Source organism: Octopus sinensis, linkage group LG18, assembly GCF_006345805.1.
Source record: "Octopus sinensis linkage group LG18, ASM634580v1, whole genome shotgun sequence".
Classification (NCBI taxonomy): Eukaryota; Metazoa; Mollusca; class Cephalopoda; order Octopoda; family Octopodidae; genus Octopus; species Octopus sinensis.
The window spans coordinates 51,865,750-51,885,749 of record NC_043014.1 but is presented as its reverse complement, the minus strand read 5'-3'; the positions used below and the strand labels follow the sequence as shown (position 1 = coordinate 51,885,749).

Sequence of the window (20,000 nt, the reverse complement as noted above, 5' to 3'; positions counted from 1 at the left end):
GAATTCCTCTGTTGACTCTTATACATCTCAGTGATTCAATGAGCCATCCTTTGACAGGTCACTAGACCTTCTAGAGATAGGGCAGAAATCGCAGAGCATTACCTACAATAAATGTCAAACTTGAATATTATAGGGATATTGTGAGATAAGCTAAATCTTCACAAAACATTGGCCACTCAAACGTGTCTCGATTTTCCAGGAATAAGGATTGAATTTGAAAACGAACAAAAAAAAAACAACCACCACTCTCTGATCGACAGAATCAAAAGTAATTATTGATTTTCACTCGTCACGGATGTTTATTAGTATTTTCTTAAATAATCAATCTGAGAGCCTGCAACACTTCGTACGCCGCCTTTTTCCTGTGCTGGGGACTGTTACAGAGAGACATTTCTCTGTAATTACTTCGAAAGCCTGTAATTATTAAGATGGATGCAATGTCCAACCCGTCTTTTATGGTACTTGATGAGACAAACTTCCGTATTGAAAAAAGTTCTTTTTTTTCCCAGCACTTATCTATATTATATGGATGGTTTCCAACTCATTTTTAATGCGAATTCAATTCTTTCTGAAACTACTTTAATGGAATGATGCCCGATATTCTGAGGAACACATTTTCTTAATTCATTATTGCCCCTGCGCACCTTGAAGACAAAACATCTGTCCACTACTCTACATGTGAAGACATGTGGCTTTGTGCTTGAAACATTCGTCGTGAGTTCGATAACCGGCTTGTCATATCCTGTTCCATGCTGAATCTCCTGGATAACTATTAAATGGTACGTGTGTATCTGTAAGGCGGTGAGCTGGCGGAAACGTTAGCACGCCGGGCGAAATGCGTAGTAGTATTTCGTCTGCCGTTACGTTCTGAGTTCAAATTCCGCTGACGTCGACTTTGCCTTTCATCCTTTCGGGGTCGATAAATTAAGTACCAGTCACGCACTGGGGTGGTTGTAATCGACTTAATCCGTTTGTCAGTCCTTGTTCGTCCCGTCTGTGTTTAGCCCCTTGTGGTAGTAAAGAAATAGGTATGTGGAGTGCTCAGTCACTTGCAAGCGAATTTAAAGAGACAGTGTTTTGCTTGATCAGATCAATTGGAACACAGAGTTCCACTCATAACCTCTACTGAAGGTAACGTTACCTCTTTCTTTGACTTCCCCACTGCAAATACTCAAAGGTACTCATAAAATCTCAGACTTTTTGTTTTGAATAGTCTGTAAACCATAACATAACTCGTTACAAGATACGTCTCCGAAAACATCTTCCCCAAACCACAAGATTATACGTGATATATCCGCTTCCAATAAACTGGTGATTTAAAAAAAAAAGAAAAAGGAATTACCAAGAATGAGTCTTTGACATCAATCTGCAAAAATCCCTCCTCTTTATATTTTTTCTCTAAGGATTATCCTTAAACCTTGAACATGCACCAGTTGTGCCTCGTCCCTATGGGTGTTAACCTCATAGCCTTCATAGTGTTAATATTTTCTTGACATCCTAATGTTCTGTAGTGACAAAACTGCTATTAGTATTTATTCAACACAGTGGATATGTGAATGTTATAAGCGATCATTAAATTTCAACTTCTATAGATCCAAATCTTGACCTCTATTGTTGTAGTCACTAAAAAAAAAAAAACATTTTTTCTTCTGACTTGAATATCTACTCGCTAATTGAATCACCAAAGCCCCAGATAGACTGTTCATTTCCCATTTGTAGATTTCTAGGCACATCTGCCACGAACATAGGCTTCACAAACTCCTTCCGAATGTTCATGAAAACCCCAGATTCTGTCAACATGCAGAAGAAACCTTACATAACAGTCGTATACCCCTTATTTCGCCATCTTAATGGGATTTCACTTGAATCCATGCACGAAAAACACGAAAGCTTCTACCCCTCACTGTCTTTTAATCATATCTCCTATTCGCGTCAAATATATGTTTATTCAAGGACGAGCAATATTTCATTTATTAAAATGTATTGCATCACTACCAACTTAATGCAAATTCCCCAGTAGAATTATAAACAGATCTCTAGACTAATTCTCCTCTAAGCTATATTAACAGCGATGACTGCGTCTGATTCTGATAATAATATATTTAGCTGGTTGGCAAGCACTGCATTACCAACATACTATAACCTTTAGTAGCTGGCACATGTGTTAAATATTTATTTGGCATAATCGTTACCAATGCTACGAAATATTGGTCTCCGGGGATTCAGTCTTCTAAGAATGGAAAAGCCACACAGAAATAACGCATCTCTCAAGAGAGATAGAATCGTCTGACCCAACACTTAGAACAATGTCAAATCTTTACACACCCGAACTAGAAACGTTCACCGAGCCAGCGTTTCGTGGTGCTTATTCAGTCCCTGGGTATCTCTAATCAACGATGCTGGTACTTAAAAAAAAATTCTGAACATTACAATACTCTTACTCTTTTTACTTTTTTTACTTGTTTCAGTAATTTGACTGCGGCCATGCTGGATCACCGCCTTTAATCGAGCAACTCGATCCCGGGACTTATTCTTTTGTAAGCCCAGTACTTATTCTATCGGTCTCTTTTGCCGAACCGCTAAGTGACGGGGACATAAACACACCAGCATCGGTTGTCAAGCAATGCTAACACACAAACACACACACGCATATATATATATATATATATATATATATACATATATACGACGGGCTTCAGTTTCCGTCTACCAAATCTACTCACAAGGCTTTGGTCGGCCCGAGGCTATAGTAGAAAACACTTGCCCAAGATGCCACGCAGTGGGACTGAACCCGGAACCATGTGGTTGGTAAACAAGCGACTTACCACACAGCCACTCCTGCGCCTATATATGCCGATATATTTTTCAGACAATGCATTTAAGACACCATTATCATATATGTGGTTCACCCTTTTTTCCAGAAGATGATACACTGAGTCACATTTAGATGCTATTTCTCGCGATCACGTAAGATCCCACATATTTTACACAAGTACATCGATATACAGATGTATATCACACACAAGTACATAAATATTCTGATGTAAGTAATAGGCATAACGACTTATACTTTTGGCTTGGTGGAAACTGTCGATGATATCAAATCCGTAACTTGATCATCTCTTTATTTTAACGACCCCAAATGGGTTATATGTGCATTTTAATTCCGAAGGTACAATGTCACGTGATAGTCTCTCACCTCGGTCTTGTCTCTCATCTGTTCGCTTGCAAAACTTCAGCCTAATGAGACAGCAACGTCAAGAATTCTACGAGTAGAGCGGCTCACATCTCGCTTTTCTTTCTATCGGATTTAACGCTTCTTAACTTGTGTCGATCAACGAATATTTCATTATTCACAACGATTTATATGACCTGTACCCTTTCCACAGTAGCAGTTTATTGAATGCGCATACCTGAACACAGATCTGTGGTAAATAAAGTATTTGGTAATTCAGGCAAATTGTGGTTATTTTCAAAGCAAACACTTACTTAATATGGGATGGAAGCACTCCGTCGGTTACGACGACGAGGGTTCCGGTTGATCCGAATCAACGGAACAGCCTGCTCGTGAAATTAACGTGTAAGTGGCTGAGCACTCCACAGACACGTGTACCCTTAACGTAGTTCTCGGGGATATTCAGCGTGACACAGAGAGTGACAAGGCCGGCCCCTTGAAATACAGGTACAACAGAAACAGGAAGTAAGAGTGAGAGAAAGTTGTGGTGAAAGAGTACAACAGGGATCACCACCATCCCCATGCTGGAGCCTCGTGGAGCTTTAGGTGTTTTCGCTCAATAAACACTCACAACGCCCGGTCTGGGAATCGAAACCGCGATCCTACGACCGCGAGTCCGCTGCCCTAACCACTGGGCCATTGCGCCTCCGGTCTCATCTATTTCCTTGCCAAATTCAGCCTAATGAGACAGCAACATCAGGAATTGTACGAGTCGAGCGTCTCACATCTCGCTTTTCTTTCTATCGTATTTAATGCTTCTTAACTTGTTTCGATCAACGAATATTTCATTATTCGCAACAATTCATATGACCTGTACCCTTTCCACAGTAGCAGTTTATTGAATGCGCATACCTGAACACAGATCGGTGGTAAATAAAGTATTTGGTAATTCAGGCAAATTGTGGTTATTTTCAAAGCAAATACTTACTTAATATAGAGAGCAGGCAAAGAGAATAAGCTCTCAAGCAGCAGAAATATGGACCTTCAGGCACTGAAGTGATCCTACCAATCCACCGACATTTCAGCGCTAAGACGTATTGTAACTAAACGTTAAAAGTAACGATCTCACGAGCGTAAAACAAGTAGAAAAATCGCGAACTTTATGGACTTTGTACTTACGTTTCATTCCTCTCGACTCCTACCTGTGTTTACCTTATATAAATATAACATCTACAAAAATACAAATTGCCACAATCTATTTCTATTTCAGTGCATATTCGCTATTGATAATCTTAGAATTGGGAATAGAATAAACCAGCATATGTCCAGAAATATTTTATAACAAATGAGTTTCTTCATTCAACGTTCAAAAGTGAATGCCAAAACATAAAACAGTTGTGACGCCTGACAAGCGAATTTGAATTTGTCTAAATTTAGTGCTAAGAATGCGATTTTATTTTTCCCTTCAGCTTGTACATTTATTTCATATCTCTTTCGGTATTTCAACAAATTGATTTCAGAATATGCATTAAGTTATTCCATTTAGCGCTGGTTAGTTTCTCAAATAAAACATCCAAGGATGCATACGTACATACATACAAACACATACATACAGACGCACTCACATATATGTATATATATACACACATCTACAAATATATATATATATATATATATATATATATTATATATATATATATATATATATATATATATATATATATACACATGCCTGTGTGTGTGTTTGTTTGTGAGTGTATGTGTGTGATAATGTGTGCAAACGGAAGAATACACAGAAGATAACGTCGTATTGGATAACAAGCAAGGTTCCCCATTTCGATAGTTAGAGCCTCCCGAAACTAACCCACACCAGGGATGTGCTCCTTGTATATCCGACAGCATTTGGAGACTAAATGATGTCGGAATATATATATATAGGCATAGATGTAATTCTAAAGTCTAAAAGTTTCTCCTTGTTGAAGGCAACAGGGAGTATTGTCCACATATACATGCATACATAAATACACACATATGTGTGTGTGTGTCCATCCTTAAATGAATTCGTAATTGCATATTACATACGACTATGTATTGGTGTACGTTTGTGAGTGTGTATGGAAACGTATGTGCAGAAAGTCTTTTACTGTTGAATTCTAAAGACAAATAATTGCGAAAAATAACAAAATTGTAGTAAAAAAAAGTAAATAACGTAAAAGTAAATATTTAAAATGTATATAAATATAATTTATAAAAAGACAGAATAAAACCAAAATTAAACGAACATAAAAATAAATTAGAAAAAAAAACATTTTAAATGACACAAATTTCTAGTCTATAACACATTGAAACGACAGTATTTTCCTGTTAAAATGTATATAATATCGATTAAGACGCATTGAAACAATCGATTATTTCACACAGCCATTCCTAACTATGGAAGTTTTCATTGTAACATACTAATGCTTTAGTACAGAATCAATACTGTTGTAACAATAGCGGTAACTGTATGATGTGTATTTTTCCGCCAATGCCTCACGTTGATTGCAAAGACTACAAGCAAGAAGACAGCTATAGATTCTGTATATGTGCATGAATACGCATGCGTCTTGATTTGTTTGCATGAATTCTGTATCATGTGTGTTCTTATTGAATGAAGTGTTTGTGGTTTGCTGGCGGATGTTGTCTGTATGTGAGCGTGGTTGTGTGATGCATAATGTATGGATGTATGGATATGTAAAGGAATTCAATTGCATTTCATTCCAATACACTACACACCTATAGGTATACTCAAGAGATTTGTTTCTGCTAGTGAATTTCGTGTATGGATGTAATAGCTGTGTTCTTACACATACATTCTTACATTAAAATACACACACAGGCATTCCCACAGACATACACACACATATGCAGACGTATATCTGCTCTGCATTTGTGAGAATATTTACATTAGTGCATATACTTGTACGCATTTGTGTGTGAATATATACAGATATATGTATGTGTGTGCGTGTTTTATGTTCGCCTGCATATCTTTCAGCGCATATATAAATGCATTTGTGTATACAAGAGTGATCTCCTTCATATAGTTAACTATTCGAAATAGTCTTTGAATCGGTGGGGGACATATTTCTAACAACAAAATAAAGTTCGCTTGCTCCAAATTGGAGAGATGCACCGAAAAGTAGTACAAGCCGAATGCTTCAATTACAGATCGAACCTCAGTATTAACATTAGCTGATTTTCTTTATTAGAAAACACAAAATTATTCCAGCTTGTCCCTTAAATTTCTGACCAAACCCAGAAGAACGAAACATTTATTGCCAATGCGTTGAAATAAATTTAGTGACTCCTTTAGCTAACTATTTACAACAATCACAGCTATAACACTATATTTTAAATTAATGCGTTACCACGGTGTATAATACCTTTTTTTCATTATGTAATCTTAAAATTAATAGTGAAATCTTTGAAGATCAACGCTAACTGGAAACTATATAAGTTGCCTGGATAAATGATCTGGTTACTATATCATGTAATGTCATTCATTAAGGATAAAATAAATAACCATCATACGGGCAAATATGTATCGTAATTTCAACATCATTCAAATCTTTTTTTTCTATATCATTCATATGTGTGTGTCTGTGTATGTATGTGTGTTGAGAGAGGGAAAGACATTATGGGATAATATTCCTCGATCACCAGTAGATAACCATCATCATGTGAACACACGCAGAGACACATACACACACTTATGTATATATCTATGTGCGTGTGCATGGATATATCTACATACACTTTTCTAAGCACACACACACACACACATATTTACATATATATATATATATATATATATATATATATATATACATAGCACGTGATCGACCAGTCTATAACATGTTGCTACATGCCACTAGTAACAATGCACCCTTGCATTTCTTTAGCCTTCAAATGATGCCACTCCGCTTGCTAGGCGGGCAGACCAACAATCTCTGAAGCTATGAGAAATAAAGTGTTTTGTCTAAAAACACAACGCCCCGCCCAGAAAGGGAATCGGAATACGTTCTAGCGATCATGAATGCAAGGGCCTATTAACCATGCAATTCACCTTCACACACACCGGTGTGTGTGTGTGTATGTGTTTGTGCAAATACATGCGTGCTAATCAATTTAGACGTGTTCACATTCATACATATATCGATACATGCTTGTAAGTTTAAATGCATGCTTGTAGATGTTCGCGGGAGGTCATGTCCGTAGATCTATCTGTATATGCATATATTTTACGCATATATTTTGCGTAAGTATAAGCATGTACGTATTGTGAACTCGTACACATTGATCAGCTTGCATAGATTTACCTTTTGATTTGCACACACACCCACACGCACATACTAATATGTTGTATGTTTACATATATATGCACGCATTACCTGTGAAACATCTAAGCACGGTCATAGTTTAAGAGCTTAAAATATATCTTCCCAATGTTATACTCACTTGTAGTTTGTCTCGTTTTGTAAATCCTAGATTCATAAGAGCGGTAGTGACACAATTGCATATCTATTAAATTTCCCCAATAATCATATTAATAGAAATCTAAGACGACACACTAGGTTGAGTAGCACAGTTGTCTCATTAATGGTCTGCAGGCATCGTTAGCAATATATCAACACCTGCTATGCAATTTTTTCCACCTCCAACGCACCATTTATTTTCCTTATACAGATAATTATATCTCGTTATTTTTTTTTCTTTTTCCGTTGTTAGTTCGTTTTTTGAGGTCTTGAATATTCTCTGAGATTCAAGTTTTTTCTATTGATTATATATATATTAAATATATGTATGTATATATTTGTTGCAGGATGTATACGAGTATATATAAACATATTTCTCGGTCTCTCTCTCTTCTTTCTGCATACACAGACAGTGTGTGGATTTGTACGTATTGTGTGAGTGTGTGAGCGCGTGTGTTGAGAGAGGACAGCAAAGTGTGGGAGTTTTTCCCGTGTTAGTGTATCTTGATATCTTGCGTCAAGTGATCTCGAAAAATGGTCTTGGCACCATGTTTCATGAGGTGCAATTCGCCCACGCAAGAAATCGTTCACAGTTTGAATTGCCAAACGAATTTCTCTCGAGCCAAATTTTCTCTTTCTGCCAGTAACTGAATAGGATGGATCATACTTGAAACCTAAAATATTGGTGTTTCTTCAACAAGCGATTCGTTTTATTCACAATGTCAGTATTTCTAGTACACATCCACTCATGCATACCTGTTTGTGTAGATAGATAAATAGATAGATATGTAGATAGATGTAGATATATATAGATAGATGTAGATAGATATAGATAGATGTAGATAGATAGATAGATAGTTATAGATAGATATAGATAGATAGATGTAGATAAATAAATAGATAGATAGATGTAGATAGATGTAGATAGATATATAGATAGATAGATAGTTATAGATAGATGTAGATAGATATAGATAGATAGATAGAGATAGATAGATAGATGTAGATAGATATAAATAGATGTATATAGATAGATATATCGATAGATAGATAGATAGATAGATATGGATGGATGGATGGATGGATAATTTTGGTTCAATGAACACCTTCTCTGTAAATTTTCTGTCAATTTCTCGTAACCACGAATTTACGTTATTGCTGGTACCCGCGCGTCCTTCACACCACTTGTGAACGGATTCTCTTCAAGAAGCTATCATAACATACTACACCTCATAATGCAAAGGAAACCCAAACATGCTGGTACATCTATCGTATTAAAGAAATTATGTAAAAAAGAAAGGAATATGGTGGAAACGATAATTATATAAACGTACAATGCAAAAATAAATACATCGTATGACATGCATTAACTGCGAGCAAAAATTAACAACTCACTATTAACTTTGACATAATCATAATTAATGCACTGATATTAAATTAAGCCACATTAACCAGTGGACTTCACAGCTGAAACAACCTAAAATGTGACTTTGTTGGGAATAGGTTGTAAGGAATGAAGAGAATTGCTGATAAGGATTCTATTGTTTCTTAAAGACTACAGTTAAGTAAAACTGATAAAAGAAAAAAAATGTAATCTAGTTGACTGCCTTTAATTCATTGGATGTTTATCAGTTGTTTTCTTATCCATTTTCGCACACACATATGAACACACACACACGCACGCACACACAAACAATTATGTTAAAACATTTATAATCAATCTCTATAAAGCTGAAATGCGAAAAAAATTTTGATTCCTTGGTTATTTGTCTCATTTTGGGATGGGAACGGTTTAAGGGGCGGTAGATGGGGTCGGATTGGCGCCAAAATTTACAATGGGGGTAAAATGGGGTGGGCAATGGTGTAAGGAGGGTTGCACGTTGCTTGGGGTTACCGTTTGGTTGCCATGGTGAAGAATATGGGAAAAATTGAGTTTTATGGGATAGACAAGTTGCGCTGTTTCAATAATGGTGGCTTTTCGTTTGGCTGCAGCGTCTAGAGGCGGTTATCGTTAATTGTGGGAGTAAAAATTTGGGGGATTTTGGAAAGAGGGGTAAAGAAGGGGGCAATAAAAAGAACCAGGCAAAGAAAACGAACAAAAGGGGAAAGGGAAAAAGTGACAACACGTACAAATAACACCACTACTAATAAAACCCGAGCGAAGCAGGGGTCAAAATAACTAGTTTCTTATATATCTCATTTCGAAATGAAAGCAAAAAAGAAGAAAAAAAAACAGAATGAGACGGGATAATCTGAGAGTGGATCAAAGTGAATGACGTGGTCGCAGAGTACCGAAATCACAAGCTCCAATGGACCTTACATATAGCAAAATTGACAGGCAACAGAGGGGCATGTGCATTTTCCGAATAGTAGCCAAGAGATCAGGTGGGAAAACGATTTATTTTAGGAAACTTTTGTCAAGAGGGAAAACAATGGCAATATCAAGATAGAATTTGAAGCACATTATGATGAGTGGGAGACTGGCGACGTACCGTAAGAGAGGGAATACAAAGGAGTGACACAGAGAGAGAGAGAGAGAGAGAGAGAGGAGAAATGGAAAGACAAGAAAAGACGTCAACAAGAAACTATGACACTACAACCAGCCAGGAATAGTCTTCGCTACATTTGCGGTACCTGCCAGAGGGAGTGTTTGTCCAGAATAGGACTACACAGCCACAGCAGGAAATGTATCAGGACATGAAATATCAAAGCCGGACTAGACTACTTCATGCGCAACTCCATTGTCTCCCGAGACAAAAAGGATGCCAACCATGATGAGTGAGGTACAACAACACCTCATAGTTAGGTTGACACTGTTATACTGTAATACACACACATATATATATATATATATATATATATGGGGAGGGCGTGTTGGTACATAAAGTCTAAACAGTCATAGGTACGCAATGTGCTTCATGATGAAATGAAACGATGCATTTCACAACAATGAGAGTAAATCCATCAGTGCAATCGTGCCCTATGTGACTGGAACGTAAGTAATGTAAGTGAGCCGTTTTAGAGACATATTTGCAATAAAAGGAGTTACTTATATGCACTCATATACACGTGTATACATTTCCACTCAAATACAGGAATGAAATGCTAGGCTGGCCTATCAACAACTTTCATATGTTTTATATATATATATATTAGGCGCAGGAGTGGCTGTGTGGTAAGTAGCTTGCTAACCAACCACATGGTTCCGGGATCAGTCCCACTGCGTGGCATCTTCGGCAAGTGTCTTCTGCTATAGCTCCGGGCCGACCAATGTCTTGTGAGTGGATTTGGTTGACGTAAACTGAAAGAAGCCTGTCGTATATATGTATGTGTTCTTGAGCAAGACACTTTATTTCACGTTGCTCCAGTTCACTCAGCTGTAGAAATGAGTTGCAACGTCACAGGTGCCAAGCTGTATCGACCTTTGTCTTTCCCTTGGATAAGACTGGTGGCGTGGAGAGGGGAGGCCGGTATACATGGGCGACTGCTGGTCTTCCATAAAACAACCTTGCCCAGACTTGTGCCTCAGAGGGTAACTATCTAGGTGCAAACCTATGGTCACTCATGACCGAAGGGGGTCTTTACCTTTATATATATATATATATATATTATATATATATATGTGTGTGTGTGTGTGTTGTGTGTGTGTGTGTGTGTGTTGTGTGTGTGTCTGTGTTTGTCCCCCTAGCATTGCTTGACAACCGATGCTGGTGTGTTTATGTCCCCGTCACTTAGCGGTTCGGCAAAAGAAACCGATAGAATAAGTACTGGGCATACAAAGAATAAGTCCCTGGGTCGATTTGCTCGACTAAAGGCGGTGCTCTAGCATGGCCGCAGTCAAATGGCTGAAACAAATAAAAGAGTAAAAGTGTATATATATTAGAGTATACTATGATAGTTTTCTATCAACCATTGCCATATACATATATATGGCTGTCTGATTGTGCAATATACATGAGGAATATTTGAAGGAAGGAGGCTGATCTGGAACCCAACCTAGGCCCCTATATCTACGGCGTTCGCCGCTGGAATAAGGAGTGGTTGGAGATCACGCGGTCGTTAGCCTCAAATCGCCAGGTCTGGTCGGCGTTTGTGAGAGATGCAACATTGAGGATGAATGAAGCCAGCTCAACCCACCCCGGGTGGATGCTGTAAGAAGAAGAAGATATACATATATATGTGAGTGTGTGTGTTTGAGAGAGAAATAGAGAGAAAGAGAGAGAGAGAGAGAGAGAGAGAGAGAGAGAGAGTATGTTGTTTGTTTGTGTGTGTGTGCGTGCGTGCTTTTCACTTTCGGAAATGGATGATGTAGCTGAGACTACCCTTAACTTTCTGGTTCGACAATAAAATATTTTAGAAATTTATTTGCATATTTGTTAAAGGAAGAATGAAACACTGGTCCAGAATATAATAGCAGCTGCTAAGAAGAAGAAGAAGGAGAAGAAGAAGGAGAAGAAGGAGGAGAAGAAGGAGAAGAAGATGAAGCAAAAGAAGGAGAAGAAGAAGAAACAAAAGAAGAAGAAGAAACAAAAGAAGAAGAAGAAGAAGAGAAGAAGAAGACGAAGAAGGAGAAGAAGGAGAAGAAGAAGGAGGAGAGAAGAAGAAGCAAAAGATGAAGCAAAAGAAGGAGAAGAAGAAGAAACAAAAGAAGAAGAAACAAAAGAAGAAGAAGAAACAAAAGAAGAAGACGAAGAAGCAGAAGAAGAAGACGAAGAAGCAGAAGAAAAAGAAGAGGAAGGAGAAGAAGAAAAAGGAGAAGAAATTCAAGAAGATAGATAAAAAAAACTCCACTAAAAATAAATAAATTAGCAGTTATTAACCATTAGAGAATTAGTGTACATTACTGATAAAGTGCCTTAATGCGTGTATATGGATCATAGCTTAATTGAATTAGACGAGTGTTTTATGCGTGTTTATTTTCTAGTTTCTTTAGTTTTGATCTTTTGTATTCTCTGCTATTATAAGCACAACACAATTACACAAGATGGATAACCAGCATCTCTGTCCGCTCCACCAACAAGAAAAGTAAAGTATAAAATGAAATGTCTTCAAAATCCCATTTTATGGAAGAGGCGTATTAAATATTAATACCGATATATCGTATTCCCTAATGTAAGTAACCTTATGGAGAATCGTTTAGCATGAGGAAACTAGCCAATATATAATTAGCATCTTAATAGGCTTCAGGCGATGCTGCTATAGAATTTCCAGAGAAGGAAGTACAAAAGCGGGAACGAGGTTTTCGTATTCCGTTAGTCTTATGTTTGTTTTTAGATATTACAGTGAAATGAATCGATGGGAAGAATTGAATACTCAGAAAACCTCACATAATTCGAGAGAGAAAAAAATACGAACTATGAAACAGTATATATCATGTCTGATTTAATTTCTTCCGTTCACGCTACATGGACGTCATTCTGTAAGGATTTCTCTGTATAACATGTGTTAAAATATTGGAGGATATGTTAACATAGGATAATAGAAGATAGGGTTGCGTATGATAATAGCCGGAAAGTGTTTTCGGTTTTGATGATGTGAGAGAATGGAAAACCAATTTCTTCTAACAACCGATGTCTTACTGTGTAGAGAAATGCACGCATTCTCAACAAATATTTTTAATACAATCTTACAATTTTATACAATTTTATGTGTGTAAAAATGGCATGGATATGAGAAGAATGAGAACGATGATCTAAATACTTTATATATTTAATCGAAATCATAGCAGTTTGGAGATCAAATTGATCGTTTGCTGTGAGACACTGATGACCTACTTTTCATTGAATTCTTTGTATTTTACTTGATATCCAACCATCAATCATAGATGAGTCAAGACTTTTGAAAAGCTTGCAAGACGCGACGAAAAGTTTAGGAAAATAAAAATAAGTAAAAAGTGGAAATTTTACCGCTGAGTGTGTAAGGCACAAAAAGAAAATGACTCTCCTCAGACACAACAGAATCATAGATGAATTATACCGACATGTTTCCCATATTCTATCTCCAATTAAATAATGTGAGAGCGATCTATAAAAGCCAGTATTATGCAAAATTTTGCATTTCTATGACCCATAGACTAAGGATTGACATTAAAACCTTACCATGGAACGTGAATCAGCATACATTTATACTAGTATTTATATGTAGCCCCCCTGGGTCGTTAAGTAAAGATGTGTTTTAGTATAACTATTTCTATCTATGTCTTTGTTTATATACAGGTGTCCACAAAATCTGGGTACATGGAGTAAAGAAAATCATAATATAAAGAATTGAATATAAGACATAATAATTTCTTAAAGTATTGTTCATCCCCATGTACCCATACTTTGTGGACAGCCTGTATATTACTACTATAATGAGATGAGGAGCTGAAAGTTCCATTTCCCCCTTCGGTGTCTCCTGCACCGATCGGAAAGAGGATGAAATATAATAATGAAAATGAAAGAGAGTGGACTCCACGAGAAATACTTAAGAGTTGGCTTTATTAAATAGGGATGCGATAAGTTGTGTTTAACATAAGCGCGCAACCGAAGGACTGGGGCAAATAAACCGCATGGTTTCCTTGCAGTTATCGTGAGAAATCATGGTAGAGGACGGATTTATCTAAGATTTCGTACAATTAATACATTTACATGCATTGGATTTTTGAGCGAATAGCTAAGGAGTTCTGAATATACGCTAAAGAATATAGGAGAAACTGCAACTGAGCATATATACATGTGTGTCAATGTGTGTGCATGTGCGTGTGCGCGTGTGTGTGTACGTGTGTGCCTAGCACGTAAATCACATGTTCCCAGCAGACAGCGGAAATAATCAACAGGAAATGCATGACTATACAATATTATTACATTGTTATAATGTTTCGTTTCATATTTTGACATGCCTGGAAATTCGCCTTCTGAATCAAAGAACGTTAAATCAAGTTTGTAATTTGACGTCTTTGAGCAGAACCAACACCTTCCAGCGTCAATATATTATCAATAATCGAATGCCATAAATTCATATTAAAATGAAGGAAAAAAAAATACCCACCTCATTAAACTGTTAGAAATGCAAGCCAGTAATATTTTTAAAACAAAAGTTCCCATCTCTAATTATTTGCATGTGAAAATGGCATTGCAAATTAGATATTTAGTGTTTTATTTTCTCACCCATTTTGATTTTTCTTTTCCCTCTCCATCGCACCCGTTTATTCTTTAAAATTTTTTTTTCTTTCCGTTTCAAGTAACGGTCCCTTTTTATGTGTTGCTGTTTGATTTCAGCCAGTGAAATCATACTCAAAGTTTTTGACTGGTTGTCTATTCAAATCAATTTCAATATTATCAATCGCCTTTGTTTTCTTCTTTTTCTTTGTGTGTGTGTGTGTGTGTGTGTGTGAGTGTGTGTGTGTGTGTGTGTGTGAGAGTGTTTGTGTGTGTGTGTGTGTGTGTGTGTGTGTGTGTGTGTGTGTGTGAGAGTGTTTGTGTGTGAGTGTGTTTGTGTGTGTGTGTGTGTGTTTGTGTGTGTGTGTGTTTGGTGTTACATTAAAGGCTTCACTAACCGTTTGCAAGTCCGCGTGAAAAAACCTTTCAAATATGTCTCCTCTTCTGCAAGCAAAAAAAAACTCCAGAAAAAAAAAGTGTTTATGATACGCATAGCTCAATTGCTAGATGGCATCGATTTAACACCAATAACTCGATATATGTGTTACTGTCTTTCGAGTTATCTTCCTCCCTCAGTCCAGATGCAGCACAATTACTGTTTCAAAGTCGTAGAGAGAAACATTCGATTGTCATTTGCCTCCGGCAGTTCGATATCTACTGTAATACGGAGACGCTGTTCAGCTTTGATCTCATTAATTATCTCTCACCTTTCGGCGGTTTGTAGTAAATATAACTCGAGAAAACCTGATCTATTTACTTCTTCGCTCATCTACCGAAAAAGCCGATATTATTTCTTCTGTTTTTATTTAGCTTCTGATACTATTTCCAATGACACTATACCCTACTTCCAATCATATGCTGTTTTCAAATATATTAAAGCACGCTCTATTCCCTAACTATGTTTCTCCTCGACTCCCTCTCCGTCTCACTCTGTTCCTTTTCTTACAAACTGTCCTCATGTCTTTCAGACTGTTTGTTTTCTATCTGTTGTGTATCGCAACGTTTCCACTTTTACTCGTTTGCACTGCGACCCAGCTGTGGTAAAACCTTGTAGCGTATAGTGAACAGATCGATACCAGTATATTTTTTAAATGTCTTATTTATTTTCATTGTCCCTGAACTGCTAAATTTCAGAGCCGTAATTAAACCTAAGCTTAATGTAATCTATAAATACAATGATGTGTAAGTTTGGAATGATACGGCGAAATTTATGCTGTTAAAAGATGGCCAGATCGGTGCATACCATAAGAAAACTACCTTTGTAATGAAGATAGACACTTTGAATCTAAATAGGTAGCTCATATCATATGATGAACAAAGTGTGTAAGAGTTCCGAACTTTGGGTTTATCCAACGTTCTCAACGATATTTTAGGCACGTAATATGCATTCGGTGGCAGTAGAAAGCAAAGTTGAGTATAATATTTAAGAAGTCATTCGGTTCAAAATTTTAAAAAGACCGCTGTTGATGAAATTTCTCGGCTTAATTTTGCTTCGCAATCAACAACACCATTAAAGACCCTCCATTCAAATGTAAACCCATGTACCTACAGCTCCACCGCATTTTTCTCTCTCTCACTCTATCTCTCATTATATATCTATATATATTGATGACATATAGATAAAACGGCAGATATTTACACACACAAACACGCTCACATATATGAATATATAATAGATGCACACCTCTGTATATACACATACATTACATATATATATATATATAAGTATAAGCGTGAATATTGTGTATAAGTTACGTCCAACTCCCAAAATAATAGTAGAATCTTTTCATTAAAATGTATAAGCTAAATTCTTTTCTTCACTGCATTCCGAACGCAAGGAATTGTTGCCAGGAAACATCGCCAACGTAATTATGATAATAAGATGTCGAACACTTTGGAGCCAGCAATAATTGCTCCAAAAGGCATACTGCCCATCATGTGACGGAAGGCAGCTAAAACTGATCCAAACGTAATTAGCTGATTACAGAAAAAAATGTCCAAATTCAGAAAGAGAAATAAAGGACGAACACCAGAGAAAAGAGAAAGAAAATTGTGAAAAAAAAAAAAAAAAGATCAGATACATTTCAAAGTGTTAAACTATGACAAAAGTTATATTCGAAGCATAAAAGGAATTGGGGAAGAATCAAGTGGTGCGTAAAACTGAACAAATTGAGCTAAGCGGTAGAAGAAGAAGAAGAAGAATTGGCGAGGAAGAAACTTGAAATATAATTGTGACCTTCGTTTCGTACGTCGTTTTATAATTCCGGCGATATTGGTAATGACCGAAACGAATTGGTCGACGGCCTTCAATAAATTTAGTACCACTTGACTAATCACAGTCGAACACAATATATTTACATACACACGCAATTGTTCATATATATATATATATATATATATATATATATATATATATATATATATATATATGTATTACATAGTATACTATATTTGCTTATATATATATATATATATTACATGGTATATTATATTTGATTATATATATATTACATAGTATATTATATTTGCTTATATATATATATTACATAGTATATAATATTTGATTATATATATATATATATATATATATATATATATTACATAGTATATTATATTTGATTATATATATATATATATATATATATATATATATTATATATATTACATAGTATATTACATTTGATTATATATATATATATATATATACTACATAGTATATTACATTTGATTATATATATATATATATGTGTGTGTGTGTGTGTGTGTGTGTGTGTGTGTGTGTGTGTGTGTGTGTGTGTGTGTGTGTGTGTGTGTGTGTTTGTACATAGGTGTATCAATTTGTGTTTCTATGTGCGTGTATATGTTAAGTATATGTAAATAAACTTACTATACAGGTGTAACCATATCTATATTTAAGAAACAACCAAATTCCATTAGTATCATATAATTACTTGCTGGATTTAGTTTGGAAAACCACAAAACTCGAAATCATATTTAACACTGCAATTTACAATTTGTCTGCTTACTCTTACATTCAACTATATATTCGGCTTCTAAAACACACACACTCTCACTCTCTTTATCACATACACACACACTCACTATATATGTGTGTGTGTGTGTGAGTGTGTAAATGAAGCTCGAGTGAAGATATAACTTTATCTCAGCCACATTTATACGTACATACTCTTTTACTTGTTTCAGTCATTTGACTATGGCCATGCTGGAACACCGCCATTAGTCGAGCAAGTCGAACCCAGGACTTATACTTTGTTAGCCTAGTACTTATTCTATCGGTCTCTTATGCCGAACCGCTAACAATGTATACATTCTATACATAGATAATTTCTAAGAAATGCACGTTCATAATCCCATACGAGTGCGCGCTCCTCCACTGATAACCACACACGCACAATATATATGTATATATATATATATATATATATATATATACTCTACTCTTTCAGGACTGCCCTTGGTTTCCTCCACACTTTCTGAGAGTAACGAAAAATATGTCAATTCAATAACGGGTAACTTTTCATAAGAAATCGGTCTTGCATACAAACCGTTGATTGCGCGTATGTATTTCTGATTTGCTGTTGTCCAAGTGTTTTTTATTGTTTTCATAAATGAAATCATTAATTTTCCTCAAATGCCATTATGTGCTAGTGTTTAAATAGTAAAATATATATATATATATATAAATATATAAATATATATGCCTTGTGAGTGGATTTGGTAGACGGAAACTGAAAGAAGCCTGTAGTATATATGTATATATATATATGTATGTATGTGTGTGTATATGTTTGTGTGTCTGTGTTCGTCCCCCTAGCATTGCTTGACAACCGATGCTGGTGTGTTTACCTCCCCGCCACTTAGCGGTTCGGCAAAAGAGACCGAGAGAATAAGTACTGGGCTTACAAAGAATAAGTCCCGGGGTCGATTTGCTCGACTAAAGGCGGTGCTCCAGCATGGCCGCAGTCAAATGACTGAAACAAGCAAAAGAGTAAAAGAGTATATATACACACGTCGCTTTTACATGCTTTGACATTCACCTCTTGGTTTTCCTTCAATTTGTTATTAGAATACCGTCTCTAAGAAAAGCACTGACTTTTGGGTAATTCAAATGAAATACCTTAGAATTATCACGAATTCATTTATATTGGATACTTTCTGAATGTGTGTTTATAAAGCTGAAGTTCATAATAAAACAATGAAGTTTAAATATACATTATGAAAATATATTTGTTAAGGATGAAGATGCTACCTAATAGTGTTAGTATCTCCAGAATTTCAATATTTTACTATATATATGTAACATCACGTTTGTCGAATTTGCAACATGGATGCCGTGTAGAAAACAAGTGCCGGATACTTACAAAAATACCAGAAAATGGATGTACTCACCTGAAAGTAAAAGAGAAAAGCACATAATTAATAAACTCATTATTATACATTAATAACATTATTCATCATCAAATTTGGAATATTTTACCAAAGTATTAAGAATACATGATCTTAAAGATATGCCGTGAGGTTTACTTGAAATTTCGGATTAAATAACAGACGGTTGAGGAATTGACACATACTGGTTATATAAAGGGTTATTCAAAAAGAAAGAACAGATTTAAAATTTATTTTAAAAACAAACTGTAAGAGACACAAACACATTCTACATATTTCTTTATAGGGAAAGATTTAAAGTTTATTCTGGGCTATTATGCACTCAATATGAGCCCTATGAGCACCGGTGCTTTCTCTTTTACAAATGCAACATTTTGCTGTGAAATTTTTATGGCATTCATAAATTTCTTTGTGACGACGTGCATTTTATGCAATTTGATGAGAAATTCACGTTGCACTGGCTTAATCGATTAGCATTTCTCAAATTGCAGCACACAAAAAGGCTTTTCTTGTGGCGTCGCCATTTTCTAAGGGATTACAGATACGAAATTTATACAACTTTCAATAAAATCATCAAAATGAAACACATATTACTTTAGTTATGGCTTAGTTCAATTGAATATGTTCTGCTATACAATTTAAAACTTGCCCTATCAAGAAATATGTAGAATCTGTTTGTGTCTCTTACAATTTGTTTTGGAAATAAATTTGAAATCCGTTCTTTCTTTTTGAATAACCCTGTATATATATACATATATTTTA

The 20,000-nt window shown here is 35.9% G+C and overlaps 1 protein-coding gene across 1 annotated transcript in view; it reads right to left on the bottom strand.

Moving 5' to 3' along the window:
- LOC115221274 (neural cell adhesion molecule 1-like) overlaps positions 1-20,000 on the bottom strand; it is an 832,228-nt gene that overhangs the window by 317,789 nt on the left and 494,439 nt on the right. Inside the window, exon 2 of the mRNA XM_036510603.1 lies at positions 19,214-19,241. The gene's annotated coding sequence lies outside the window, so the exon portion shown is untranslated. The remainder of the gene's footprint in view (positions 1-19,213; positions 19,242-20,000) is intronic.